The following is a 15,875-nucleotide window of genomic DNA, read 5'->3' as shown; positions in this document are numbered from 1 at the left end:
TGTGTTACATGTACATATACATTATTTATGTGGGCACACCATTTGCAAAAAAATACAGTACATCAGAAAAGAGAAAAAAATTCTTAAGTGTAAGACATAAGGAGGGAGACAGACAGAAATTCAACTATATTATAATTTACAGCTATTCATTAATGGGCAGAAAAAATAAGGGAAAAGGTAAGTTACATGCTAGGAGAAAAATTGCCAAAGTCTGTAAAGAAGACCTAAAAAGTCATAGAAATATAAATTAACAGTAAGATAATACATATAGCCTTGTTCATAATGAGTAATACAAGGTAATAACAGAATAAAATCAAAGATACCATTTACTACTCTTTACAAGAACAAAAATTAATTCATTGGATAAACAGATGGCACAAATAAAATATATTTTGTGGGAGGAAAAGTTGTAAAATGCATCAGTATTTTCTGAGTAAATTTGAACATGGCTATGATCTGTAACTCAGCCATTTTCCCTCTCTGGTGAGTTACTGTGGAGGAGCACATGGAATGTGGAAAGAGAATGAACAGAAGAAAAGCACAATACTCACAAGAGCAAAAATTACACTTGAACCACCCCTAATCCTGTAACCTCTACAATGAGTAGTTAAATTGAGGCCCATTCATACAACATATGGACTACGCAAAATAGGCACATGGGTAAACTAGAGCTACAGACACCAACATCTATGAAACTCAAAAGCATCCTGAGGAAAACAAGTCACTGAAGAACCCAAACGGACAAATTATTGAATTTACAGAAAGTTCAAAAGAGGCAAAACTAAACAATACAGAGTTATGAATTAAAACTGGGGTGGTAAACCTAACACCAACAGCAATAATAATAGTAATGGTCATAAACTTCTAAAATACAGACAATAACACTCCGCAGGCAGGAGGGGATAAGATCATGGTGGGACACACTGGGAGGCCAAAAAAACTGACCAAAGTCTATTGATTAACAGAAACTCAGATTACTATTTAAATTATACTGCAAAATTTTATACACTCGTTTCTGATATAGATGACAATAGAAAATTTAAAATATTATTTAAAACACGGAATAAAATTTTCATATATTAGACAAACTCATGTGAAAACCCCTTCATTTTAATTTTACTTACCTTAGTTAAGAAGAGCTTTAATACATAAACTATTGATACCCAGTTCTTACAAATTTACATTTATATTCACTAGAACAAGCTTTGTAAATGCAAAATAATGGCCACAGTACAAGTGTCCCTTCATGGCACTGCAATTAAAAACAACAACAAAACTAAGATCAATTGTGTAACGCATTCTGGAGTTTTATAAGATTTAGATTAGACTTCCAGCAACATGGCACTCTAGGCAGAAGCACCACGCCGTCCCTCCACAGCAAAGATCCGAAAAACTAAGCCAAACAGAGAAAACGGCAATCCTGAAACCCTAAAACATCAAATGAAGAGATAAAGAACTCAGCCAAGCACCAAATGCAGTGAGAAAACTAACAGAGAACAGAGAGCAAGGAGAGGTTCATGCAGAGGTCCCCTATCAGCTAACGCACCACAGATCTGCCATCTTGGACTCCTATCAGAGACCAGCAAATAAGGGGAACGAGAAAGCTGCTTCACAGAGCTTCCAGCAGCAGACAGAACAACCGGTAATTGGCCATATACGCTTTCTCACCCCCCCACCCTTCTTCACCCCCACTCAGCCTCCTCTGCTTCCCGCAGCCACAGTCTCTTGGCAGAGAAGCACCAGCTGCTTGGATTCCACCCGCCTGCACGGACTGACTCCAAGTGCCATTTGTTGGCTGCTGGTGTTCCTTTTTTCCGCTTCTTTTGATTTCTTCCTTACCTCTCACCTCCTCCCCCTCCTTCTGCTCAAATACCTGGCTGTGTGCGCCATCTTTGCTTCTTCCTGAGGGGCTGTGGAGCTCCATTCAAGTGTGGAACTGCTTCCCGGTCTGTGCTGCCATGCTGGTGGGATCCCGTGGCTTTTGTTCGCTTATTTTGAATTGTTTTCTTTTCTTTTTGTCGAGTTGGGAGCCCGTTCTGGCTAGGCAGGGCTACACGGCTTGGGACCTACCCCCTTAGCTTGCGCAGACGGGCAGAGGAATCCCTGAGAGCATTTCTTTTTTCTGTGGGGCTTTTTTATTGTTTTTTGGGGGGCTTTACGTGTTTGTTTGTTTGTTTTATTTCTTTTGTTTTCTTTTCCCTTTTCCTTTTTTGTCTTTCTTCATTACTCGGCTTCTTGTCTCTCTATACCTTTCTTCCCTTCCTGTCCCCTGAATACCTGGCGCTCAATTCCTCCACGCCTTCTAGCCAGGCTGTAATGCAACACCTGGGAAGAACTTCCCCAGACCTTCGTACCGTACCAGTGGGATGCCTGAGAGTTTTGCTATTCTTATTTCTTTCTAATTTTTATTTATTCATTGTTTTTTTTCTTTTTCTTCCCCTTTTTGTTTTTCTCTATTTCATAGTCTCTCACTTCTCCACCCCAATGGCAAGCTCTCCTAGCACTCTTTTTGGTTTGTATGTTTTTGTATCCTGTTCCTCTCGTTTCCCATACTCACCTCAACACATCACAACCTCCCCACTCCATCCTGCCTACCTGCACCGTGCACTTAACATTACACCACCAAGCAGCACAGGCACAGCCTACTGGACCCTGCCCTGCACGGATTACCGACCCGCCCTGGTGGCTGTAGTAAGTGCCATAAACAATCCATCCTAGCAACTCCTCTTCAGCTAGACCTGCCCTACTGTACCATATATGAGTGACTGATCCTGCCAATTAGAGAAGGAGATGAAAAGTACCGTGTCCACAAACCAGCAAAGAACACAAAGCCCACCTGCTAAGACATAGCCAAATTAAAAAAAGAATGAAACAAACCTACAATCAATAAACAAGCAAAAATAACTACTGAACACCCTGAAGACAGCACACAGTATCAAAACATTTACAAAGACAGGATAGGATGTTTCCAATAGACGTTCCAAAATAAAACATCAGATGACTATCCCATAAAAGAAAAAGCACTAGAACTACCTGATAGGGAAATCAAATCTCTAATACTCAAAATTATCAAAGAATTGAAGCCAAAGGCAAACAAAAATGAGGAAAAAATAGACAAATTCATGGAAAAGGCAGATAAATTCATGGAAAATACAGACAAAAAAATGGAAGAATTCAGGAAAATACAGGAGCAAAATGCAAAAATAAATTCACAACTACAACTTATACAAAAACAACAAATCCAAAAAATAGAAAAATAGAAATCCAAAAGACAAACAACAAGATTTCAAAAATGGACAGTGTCATAGAAGGGCTGAGGAGCAGATCTGAAATGGTGGAAGACAGGATCAGCGGAATTGAAGACAAAACACTGGATACAACTCTGTTTGAGGAAAACTCAGAAAAAAGAATAAAGAAAAGTGAAGAGACCCTGAGAATTGTGTGGGATACAATCAAAAGCAAAAATTTGCGAGTGGTCAGAGATCCAGAACGGGGAGAAAACAGAAAACACAGAGAGGATCACTGAAGAATTGCTGACAGAAAAATTCCCCAATATCAAGAAAGATGAAAAGCTGGCCATCCAAGAAGCTCAATGAACCCCATATAGGAGAGACCCCAAAAGAAAATCACCAAGGCATATCATAATCACACTCGCCAAAACCAAAGACAAAGAATCCTGAGAGCAGCTAATGAAAAATGAGAAGTCACATACAAAGAAACAATAAGAATAAACTCAGATTATTCAGCAGAAACATGCAGGCAAGAAGGCAATGGGATGACATACACAAAACTTTGAAAGAAAAAAATTGCCAGCCAAGAATAATATATCCTGCAAAACTCTCGTTGACATATGATAATGAAATTAGGTCATTTCCAGATAAAAAAAAATTAAAGGACTATGTAAACACCAAACCAAACTTACAAGACTTAGTAAAGGAAGTCCTTCGATCTGAGAAAAACAATATCAGACCACAGGCTGAATATAGGACACAAGATTGTACTGGCCAGGTACCAACCTATGAAATGAACTTTTAAGGACTATGCAAAATCAAAAGAATTACAAAAGGAAACCAGAGAGGTTAATCTGTAAATGATAACAGCATCAGAACAATAAAAGAGGGAATAAACCTTGTGGGTATAGAACCTTCTAATGGAGAGGAAGGCAAAGCGATACCAAGTAATAATAGACTGGTTCAAATCTAGGAAAATAAGGGTAAATTTTATGATAACCACAAAGAAAGTTAATAAACCTACTCATCAAAATAAAGAAAAAAACATAGTCTCAGTAAAAACAAAACCTACAAAAAAGAAATGGAAAAAAAAATCCACAAACAAAAGGAACTCAACACAGGAGAGTAAGAGGAACAAAACTGGAGGACATTATGCTGAGTGAAATAAGTCAATCACAAAGGATAAATACTATATGAGACCGCTACTGCATAACTCATGTAAATGTTTACACACACAAAGAAACAATCTTTGTTGGTTACGAGGGATGGGAGGAGTGAGGGGGGGGGACTAAATAAGTGGCAACTTTGGTGAAGGCTAAGACAGTACACATTACTCGGGAAGCCACCACAACTTGTACAAGGAAAGGTCATGGAAGCTCTCTAAACTCCCTGAGGGACTGAATTGCTGGGCAGAGGGCTGTGGGGACCATGGTCTCGGGGAACATCTAGCTCAACTGGCATAACACAATTTATAAAGATGATGTTCTACATTCTACCTTGGTGAGTAGCATCTGGGGTCTTAAAAGCCTGTGAGCACATCTAAGATACTCCACTGGTCTCACTCCTTTGGGAGCAAGGAAGAATGAAGAAAACAAGATACAAGGAAAAGATTAGTCCAAAGGACTAATGGACCACAGCTACCACAGCCTCCACCAGAGTGAGTCTAGTACAGCTAGATGGTGCCCGGCTACCACCACTGACTGCTCTGACCGAGATCACAATAGAGGGTCCTAGACAGAGCTGGAAAAGGAAGTAGAATTCTAACTCACAAAAAGAGACCAGATTTACTGGCCTGACAGACTGGAGAAACCCTGGGAGTATGGAAAAGGCAGACACCTTTTTAGCCCAGTAGTGAAGCCCCTCCTGAAATTCATCTTTCAGCTGGGGACTGGACAGCCTCATAAAAAACAGGACTAATGAGGCACAGCAGTCCAGGGACAAGGACTAGAAGGCAGGAGGGGACAGGAAAGCTGGTAACAGGGAAACCAAGGTTGGGAAGGGACAGTGTTGACATGTCATGGGGTTGCCAACCACTGTCATAGGGCAATATGTGTACTAACTGTTTAATGAGAAACTATTTGTTCTACAAACCTTCATTTAAGGTACAAAAAAAAAAAAAGAATTATCTATGTGAGATCAAATTGACAACAGCAACTCAGAAGGTTTCATGGGAAGCCTAGGGAACAGGGAGTTGAAGATAATGGTGATGGAATAACTTAGAAAAGGATAGTAAGAATAGCAGCACAACTGGATGAATGTAATCAATGTCACTGAATTGTACATATAGAAACTTTCAAAATGGTGTAACTTTGGCTATGTATATTTTCCCCCCAAAAAAAGTCCTCAAGGTCGAGAAGGGAAAGTATTGACGTGTCACAGGGTTGTTAACCGATGTCATAAAACTATATGTGTACTGACTGTTTAATGAGAAACTATTCTGTAAACATTCACCTAAAGCACAATAAAAAATTAAAAAAAATTTTAGATTAAACTTTGTTATGAAGAGATCACCAAAATAATTTCTTCATTAAAATAAGTGTAAACTCAGGAGGCAAGGCCAAGATGGCGGAGTAGACAGATGCTTCCTGTGGTCCCTTTTACAACAAAGACCCGAAAAAACAAGTGAATCAATCATATATGACAATCTAGGAGCCCCAAACATCAAACGTAAAGTTGCATTATTGGACTAAGTGGCAGGGGGAGGGAGAGATGGTTCAGAAGCAGGGAGGAGCCACCAGACATGAACAGGCGGGAGCCGGAGCCCTTCAGGCAGGATCAGCTCACGTGCCTGGTGAGGGAAGCAGTCACGCTCGGGAGATGTTTTCCACATTGGGAGACACCCAGCGGAAGTGTCTACTCGGGCATCCAAAACTAAGGAGAAGTGGTGCTTAATAGGCAAAAGATCACTACCTGCATCTGGCCTACCGCGCGTATCAAAAAACACCCCTTATGGGAAAAACCTCTCTCCCATTTACCTCCTCCTTCCCTGCTCTCCACCAGGTACCGGGCCAGCTTCAGTGACTGCTGAGTCCTCTGGACCAGAAGTACGACCCGTCATGCACCCTGAGTTATTACTACAGGCTTGGAGAGGGAACAAATTAACAAACAGGTAAAAATAATCAGCCGCCTCCCCTAATCTAGGAAATCAGGGTAGGCACAGCTCCTTTGCCTAGGCACAGGCATAAGGGGTCCAGACTTCGAATGCCTTTCACCCCTACACAGACCTCTATGGGCCCATTTCAACTGCACAGGCTCTCACGACAATACAACAGGTTATATACCTGAAGTTTAACCACAACAGTTTCAGCTATATGGTGAAGTGGCAGATTTGTGACATTTGACACTGTTCTGCCCATTAAGCAGGGTCCTCATTTACACACTTCAGGGGCCCAAAGACTAGTGGCTCCACCCACACCACCTAGCCACCCACGACGGAGATCAAAGAATACATAGTGCCCCCTAGTCCTTACAGCCAACAGCACTCGGTGCTCATACTCCAGCTGCAAAACCCACCTACCTACGTGATCTAGAAAACAGGGACACAATTTTCTCCCAGAAACTCAGGGGCAGCCATCAGCCCTCTGCCTTGCTCAGCACGTGACCCCCTACCGCAGCCAGATACCTGTGCCTACACCAATCACCCATGATCGTCTAGGACTGTAGGTGAGAGAGTACACCACACACTACGTGACTACTTGGACACCTGAGCTGAATTCATACAAGAAAATTAAACAGACTCCTGGGCTTACATACTAACAGCTCTAACCACCTAATGACAAGACATTAGAGCTTCAAGGTGCCAATAATCAAATTAGGTCACATGAGCAGCCTATTTGGGCAAATCAAAATAAAACAAGAAGCTAAGACCCAATAAGCAAACATAAAATAAATAAATATAATAACTTATTGATGGCTCAGAGACAGCAGTCAATATCAAATCACATAAAGAGGTAGACCATGATGGATTCAGCAAGCTCCCAAAATAATCAAGAAATTTTCCAGAGGAAGAGAATTTCTTGGAATTACCAGAGGTATAATGTAGAAGACTAATACACAAAACTCTTCAAGAGATCAGGTAGGCAATGATTCACAATGCATAACATGCTAAAGAATACACAAAATAACAGAGAATCTTAAGAAGATTATTCAAGAGCATAATGACCAAATTAATAGGCTGCAAGAATCCACAGACAGACAGCAATCAGGAATCTAGAAGATGAACAACAAAATTTCAGGATTAGACAACTCAATACGAGCAGAGTTGAGGCAATGAAAGTCAGAATTAGTGAGATTGAAGGTAAAGCACTTGACACCATCTAACTTCAAGAAAAATCAGACAAAAGAATTTTAAAAAATGAAGAAACTGTAAGAATTATGTGGGACTCTAACAAGAGGAATAACCTACAAGTGATTGGAGTACCAGAATGGGAAGGATAACAGAAAATAGAGAGAACTGCTGAAGATTTGTTGGCAGAAAACTTCCCTGATATCATCAAAAATGAGAAGATATCTAGCCAAGATGCTCATCGAACCCCACGTAAGGTAGATCACAAAAGAAAGTCACCAACACATATTTTAAACACAATTGCCAAAACCAAAGATAGAGAATTGTAAGAGTGGCTAGAGATAAAAGTCATCCACAAAGGAGAATCACTAAGACTAAGCTCAGACTACTCAGGAGAAATCATGCAGGCAAGAAGGCAATGCGACGGCATATATAAAGCCTTGAAAGAAAAAAATTGCCAGCCAAGAATTATATATCCAGCAAAATTGTCTCTCAATTATGATGGTGAAATTAGGGCATATCCAGATAAACAGAAATTTAGAGAACTTGCAAAAACCAAAACAAAATTACAAGAAATACTAAAGGCAGTCCTCTGGTTAGAAAATCAGTAACATCAGATAACAACCCAAGACTAGAACACAGGACAGAGCAACCAGATATCAACCCAGATAGGGAAGTCATAAAAATAAAGCTAAAACACTGAAAATAGGGAAACAGATGTCAATATGTAAAACATGACATTTAAACAAAATAGAGGAACTAAAAAAGGTAGACATAAATTTTTCATATGGAAATGAAGTCAAGGCAATATAAAGAAATAAAATACCACATTAAACTTAGAAAAACAGGAATAATATTTAAGATAACTACAAAGGAAACTAACAATCATACACATCAAAATAAAAAACAGAAAAAACATAAAGACTTAGCAAACACAAAATCAACAGTGAAAAACATGAAAAGAAAATACATAAAAACAACTCGGCACAGAAAATTAAGTGGAACAAAGAAACTATGAACAACACACAAAAAAAGACATCAAAATGACAGCACTAAACTCATACCTATCAATAATGACAGTGAATGTGAATGAACTAAATGCACAAATAAAAAGAGACAAAAAGTGGAAGAATGGATTAAAAAACATGATCTGTCTATATGCTGCCTACAAGAAACACATCTTAGACTTAAACACACAAACTAAAACGCAAAGGATGGAAAAAATGTATCAAGCAAACACCACAAAAAAAGAACGTAAGTGGCAATACTAATCTCTGACAAAACAGACTTAAAAGCAAAACCTATCACAAAGGATAAGGAACGACACTATAGGATTAAACGGTCAATAAACCAGGAGGACATAACTGTAATAAACATTTATGCACCTAACGACAGGGCTCCAAAATACATAAAACAAACTAACAACATTGAAAAGAGAAATAGACAGCTCCACAACAGTAGTAGGAGACTTCAACATGCCACTTTCGGTGAAGGACAGAACATCCAGAAAGAAGCTCAACAAAGACATGGAAGATCTAAATGCTACAATCAACCAACTTGATCTCACAGACATATAACGAACACTCCACCCAATAGCAGCCAAGTATACTTTCTTTTCCAATGAACATGGAACATTCTCTGGAACAGACCACATATTAGGTCATAAAGCAAGCCTTAACAAAATCCAAAGCACCGAAATATTACAAAGCATCTTTTCTGACCATAAAGCCATAAAAGTAGAAATAACAGAAAGAGCAAGGAAAAAAAATCAAACACATGGAAAGTGAACAACACCTTCATCAAAAATTAAGGATGGAATAAAGAAATTCATTGAATCAAATGACAATGAAAATATATCTTACAAGAACCTTTGGGACACAGCAACAGCAGTGTTCAGAGGTCACTTTATGGCATTAAATGCACACACCCAAAAAGCAAACAATGGCTAAAATCAAAACACTAACCTCAGAACTCAAACAAGTAGAAAGAGAGCAGCAAAAACCCCTCAGGCATCAGAAAAAAAGGAAATAATAAGAACTAGAACAGAATTAAATGAAATAGAGAATAGAAAAACAACTGAAAGAGTTGACAAGACCAAAACCTGGTTCTTTGAAAAGATCAACAAAATTGATAAACCACTGGCCAAACTGACAAAAGAAAAACAGGAGAGGAGCAAATAAGTCATATAAGAAATGAGATGGATGATATCGCAACAAACCCTACAGAAATAAAAAGAATCATAACAGAATACTATGAGAAATTGTACCGTAACAAATTTGAAATCTAGACAAAATGGACAAATTTCTAGAAATATACTACCTACCTGAACTAAAACAGAAGTAGAACAACCAAATAAACATATAATAAAACAAGAGATTGAAAAGGTAATTTAAAAACTCGCAACAAAAAAAAGCCCTGCCCTGGAAAGTTTCACTGGAGAATTCTACCGAACTTTCAGAGAGGAGTTAATACCACTACTACTAAAGGTATTTCAGAGCATAGAAAAGGATGGAATACTCCCAAACTCATTCTATGAAGCCAGCATAACCCTGATATCAAAATCAGGTAAAGACATTACAAAAAAAGAAAATGACAGACCAAAATCCCTCATTAACATTGATGCAAAAATCTTCAACAAAATTCTACCCAATAGAATTCAACAATATATCAAAAAAAAAAAAAAAAATTCACCATGATCAAGTAGGATTTATACCAGGTACGCAGGGATGGTTCAACATTAGAAAAACTATCAATGTAATCCATCACATAAATAAAATAGACAAGAAGCACATGATCTTATCAATTGATGCAGAAAAGGTATTTGACAATGCTCAACACCCATTCATGATAAAAACCCTCAGCAAAATAGAAATAGAAGGGAAATTCCTCAACATACGTAAAAACATTTAAACAAAGCCAAAAGCCAACATCATCTTAAACGGACAGAGTCTGAAAGCATTCCCCTTGAAAAGGGGAAGCAGACAAGCATGCCCTTTATCACCACTCTTATTCAACACTGTGCTGAAGGCACTAGCCAGAGCAATTAGGCTAGAAAAAGAAACAAAGGGCTTCCAAATTGGTAAGAAAGAAGTAACAGTATCTCTATTTGCAAATGAGATGATCTTATACACAGAAAACCCCAAAGAATCCACAAGAAAACTACCGGAACTAATAGAAGATTTCAGCGAAGTATCAGACTACAAGATAAACATACAAAAATCAGTTGGATTCCCTACACCAACAGAGAACTTCAAAGAGGAAATCTCCAAATCAATATCACTTATAATAGCCCGTAAGAAGATAAAACACTTAGGAATAAATATAACCAGAGATGTAAAAGATCTACACGATGAAAACTACAAGACACTACTGCAAGAAACCAAGAGACCTGCATAAGTAGAAAAACATACCTTACTCATGGAGGGGAAGACTCAACATCATGAAAATGTCAATTCTACCCAAAGTGATCTACAGATACAATGCAATCCCGATCCAAATTCCAATGGCATTTTTTAATGATATGGAAAAACAAATCACCAACTTCCTATGGAAAAGGAAGAGACCCTGGGTAAGTAAAGCATTACTGAAGAACAAAGTGGAAGGCCCCATACTACCTGATTTTAGAACCTATTATACCACCACAGTAGTGAAAACAGCCTGGTACTGGTACAACAGATACATAAACCAACTGAACAGAATTGAGAATCCAGACATAAATTCATCCACCTATGAGCAGCTGATATGTGGCAAAGGCCCAAAGTCCGTTAATTGGGGAAAAGACAGTCTCTTTAACAAATGGTGCTGGCATAACTGGATGTTCATCTGCGAAAAACTGAAACAAGACCCATAACTCACATCATGCACAAAAAAATAACTTAAAATGGATCAAAGACTTAAATATGAAATCTAAAATGATAAAGATCATGGAAGAAAAAATAGGCACAATCCCAGGAGCCCTCATACATAGCGCAAACAGAATACAAAACATTACTAACAATACACAAACACCAGAAGAGAAAGTAGGTAACTGGAAGCCCCTAAAAATCAAACACTTATGCTCATCACAAGACTTCACCAAAAAAGTCAAAAGACAACCTACAGACTGGGAAAAAGATTTTGGCTATGACAAATCCAATCAGCGTCTGATCTCTAAATACTACAAAATACTGCAAAACCTCAACAGAAAAAGATAAACAACCAAATTAAAAAATGGGCAAAGGATATGAACAGGCACTTCACCAAACAAGACATTCAGGCGGCTAACAGACACACGAGGAAATGCTCATGATCATTAGCCATTAAAGAAATGGAAATCAAAACTACAATAAGGTACCATCTCACTCCAACAAGGCTAGCATTAATCCAAAAAACACAACAAAATAATAAACGTTGGAGAGGCTGTGGAGAGACTGGAACACTTATACACTGTTGGTGGGAACGTAAAATGGCACAACCACTTTGGAAATCGATTTTGCGCTGCCTTAAAAAGCTAGAAATAGATGTACCATACGATCCAGCAATCCTGCTCCTTGGAATATATCCTAGGGAAATAAGAGCCGTCACACAGATATATGCACACCCATGTTCACTGCAGCACTCTTCACAATAGCAAAAAGATGGAAATAACCTATGTGTCCATCAAAAGACGAATGGATAAACAAATTATGGTATATCCACACAATGGAACACTACACAAGGATAAAGAACAACGATGAAGCCGTGAAAGATAACATGGAGAAAGCTGGAGATCATTACGCTGAATTAATTTAGCCAATCACAGAAGGACAAATATCGTATAAGACCACTATTATAAGAACTCACGAAAAGGTTTAATCACGGAAGAAAGCATTCTTTGATGGTTATGAGGATGGAGACGGAGAGGAGTATTCATTAGCTAGAGAGCAGACACGAATTATCTTAGATAAAGGGAAGAACAACACACGCTACAGGGGAAGTCAGCATAACTGGACTATACCAAAGCTAAGAAGTTTCTTGAATACAACCAAACATTTCGATGGACTGAGTAGCAGCGGTGGGGGTCTGGGGAGCATGGTTTCAGGGCATATCTAGGTCAACTGGCATAACAAAGTTCATTAAGAAAATGTTCTGCATCACCCTTTGGTGAGTGGCGTCTGGGTCTCAAAAGCTAGCGAGTGGCCATGTAAGATGCATCAATTGGTCCAACCCACCTGGAGCAAAGGAGAACGAAGAACACCAAAGACACAAGAAATAGCCCAAATGTGTGTTACTGTTACATGAGAAACTATCTGTTCTGTATGCCTTCACCTGAAGTACAATAAAATATTTAAAAAAAAAAAAAAAGAAATAGCCCAAGAGACAGAAAAGGACACATAAACCAGAGACTCCATCAGCCTGAGATCAGAAGAACTGGATGGTGTTCAGCTACCACCAATGACCGCCCTGACAGGGAAGACAACACAGAGTCCCTGATGGAGAAGAAAACTGGGGTGCAGAACTCCAATTCTAGTAAAAAGACCAGACTTAATGGTTTGATTGAGACTGGAGGAACCCTAGAAGACATAGCTCCCAGACTCTCTGTCAACTCAGTACTAAAACCATTCCCAAGGCCAACTCTTCAGATGAAGATTAAACTGGACTATAGGACATAAAATGATACTGGTGAAGACGACGCTTCTTAGTTCAAGTAGATACATGAGACTAAACAGGCAGCTCCTGTCTAGTGGCGAGATGAGAAGGCAGGGAGGGTCAAGAGCTGGTTGAATGGACACGGGATATCTGAGGTGAAAAGGAGGAGTGTGCTGTCACAGTATAGGGACAGCAACTAGGGTCACATAACAATGTATGTATAAATTTTTGTATGAAACACTAACTTGAACAGTAAACTTTCTCTTAAACTACAACAGTTGAAAAAATAAATAAGTGTAAATTCCATGCTAGCTTTTGCATAATAAAGTAGGGGAAATAAAAAAATTTCATTTATATTTGCTTGCTTTTACATAAACACTGGCAAAATGCTTAAGAAATGAAGCTGGTTATTTAAAGGTAGCTAGGAGAAAAGGGATGGGCTGGATGAGGACAAGAATAGAAGTCTTCATAAAATATACTTCTAAAGTTTATCTTCGATTTTCAAATTTGAAGGCACTATCTAACGAAAAAACATAATTTCAGTAAACTATACTGCACTTTAAAACATGATAAAATTCAAATGAGATAGTAAATGTTTTCACTGTATTAGGAATTCACATATAACAATAAAACCATGTAAATTTAATCATTTATGACCCAATTATCATTAAAGGCTATAATAAACTCGTACAAATCACAAAAATATAAATTAGAGCTCTCTTTCTAAACACAGTAACCAGGGATATTAGAGTCTATATGTCCATTTTATCTCAGCCAGGAGAATGTTTCTAAAATGGCTAAAATACTTAACATTAACGGTTCTGGCATGACTTGTTAAATGTTTAAGAACTTTCTCAAGATTTAAGCCTTAGAGTAACTTCTACATCAAAATAGGCACTCCTCTGTGTTTGAGTTTATATCAATTAAACTGAAAAATTCTCAACAGAAATACACCAAATGATCTAGAAATTTTTTCAAGTGGAAACTGTAAACCCAAGAACTTAAATGTACACATCTCTAATGTTGAGCTTCTTTAGCAAAAAAAATTTTAATTTTAAACTCCAATACAAGAGTATGGAAAGCAGTCGAAAATTATAGGGATTAAATACTAGCTCTCAGCATAGGTGGGAGGACACGGAGCTACACTGGGGACTCATGCTTTCCACACACCTGAAAGCCTCAAGGTAAAAGCATTCCCCACTAAAAAAAGACATGGGGCTGAAGAGCCCACACATGATCCAGCTGGACTTACCATCCCCAGGTTCCTACCTTTAGTGAGGGCCTGAGAGCACCAAGTCCCACCTAGGGACACATAAACAGTCAGCGCCTTCCCCTAGGAACTATCTCTTCCCGTATTACCCCCTCACACACAGTGAGAGGTGGAGCTGCAGCGCCTGGGGGAAGCCAAGAACACTGCAGTGATGGGACAGGATGCCTCTGGAGGGCCTAGGGCTCAGCCTCAGCCAGAGCTGTTCTGTCTCAGACTCTGGTCTGAAGATGGTCATTTAACACAGAGTACCAAGGCCCAGAGTGGATACGCCCCATGGTGGCAGCTCTGAGAGTCACATAAAGAGATGACCACAAGCATCCAAATCTTGAAAAACTACATATGTATAGACGAAGCATCCACGGACAGTGGAGCAGGGCCTTAGGATGCTTCCTAGGGCCCAATCCTTTGATCTCTTCTGCCACCTTTTTACCTCACTGAGGAACCTTGGGGCCTGCAGCACACAGGTGGTGCTCAAACAATTCCTATCAAGCCTCGCTCTCTCACGGTAAGACTAATGCAGCTCTCTGCAGTACTCACCATTTCCTTGCTGCAGCTTCTGGAAGTCTATAAGTGAATGTCCTCTCTAAGCCCAAGAAGCCTTTTAAAGTAAGAGGGATGTGAGTGGAGGCAGGGCCACTGGGCAGTCTAGAGGCAGATGAATAATGTTGGGTCCACACAGCCAGTAAGAGCAGTTGAAATCCTTTCTTATAATTTACAGATGTGCAAGATGGTCGCCCTAGGTCTCCAACTGCCTAGACTGGACTAGTTCTCCCTGTGTCACACCTGAGACCTGAAATGGAAGAAGATGGAGGGAGAGAGTGCTGAGTAAGGAGGGAGTGACAGCTTCTTGGCTCGCAGCTCTTTCCCTGAACAGGGCTTCCTTCCAGGCTCAAGGTAATATTCCACCCTGAGAGCATTTGCATTTAAGGCAGAAACAAGCTCCAAACTTGCAGAACACACAATTTTATTCTTCACACAGACACACAGGCCTCTTCCTTCAGGCAACGAGATCACACACAGAGGAATATATTCACACCAAAGAATCAGAAGCATCCAGGCCTGGCCTGGCTGGAAAACATGAACCTGATTTCCTCCAGGGATTCAGAGGTCCAAAGTTGAGGTCAATGGTTCTCCTACAGAACACTGCACCTTGTAGATCAACACACACTTTTATTTGATATCAACATGGGTAAATTTTCAGGAAAGATATATTTTCTCAAGTTTGTCAATGAACTCATCATGAGTTACTTATTTTTAATGATGTCAGTAAAAGCTCTTCTTTTGTGCTTTGTTTTTGTTAATTTTCATTTCATTTATAGCACTGTAATAGGTGATCAGTATTTTTCAGATGGATTTTAGCTGAAAGCTGGGACTATCAGAAAGGTGTTTATCTGTGTTTTATTGACTACGCAAAAGCATTCAACTGTGTAGATCCTAACAAATTACGGGTATCATTGCAAAGAATGGGAATTCCAGACACTAA

The 15,875-nt window shown here is 39.2% G+C and overlaps 1 protein-coding gene across 1 annotated transcript in view; it reads right to left on the bottom strand.

The window, feature by feature from the left end:
- Positions 1-15,540, bottom strand: part of LOC101345715 (zinc finger protein 433-like) — a 135,634-nt gene extending 120,094 nt beyond the window's left edge. The window contains 1 exon segment of the mRNA XM_023733080.1: positions 14,930-15,540. The gene's annotated coding sequence lies outside the window, so the exon portion shown is untranslated.
- Positions 15,541-15,875: the final 335 nt, after the last annotated feature.

Source organism: Trichechus manatus, unplaced genomic scaffold, assembly GCF_000243295.1.
Source record: "Trichechus manatus latirostris isolate Lorelei unplaced genomic scaffold, TriManLat1.0 scaffold00057, whole genome shotgun sequence".
Classification (NCBI taxonomy): Eukaryota; Metazoa; Chordata; class Mammalia; order Sirenia; family Trichechidae; genus Trichechus; species Trichechus manatus.
Note: the sequence above shows the minus strand (reverse complement) of the source record. Positions and strands in the feature narration are given on the sequence as shown.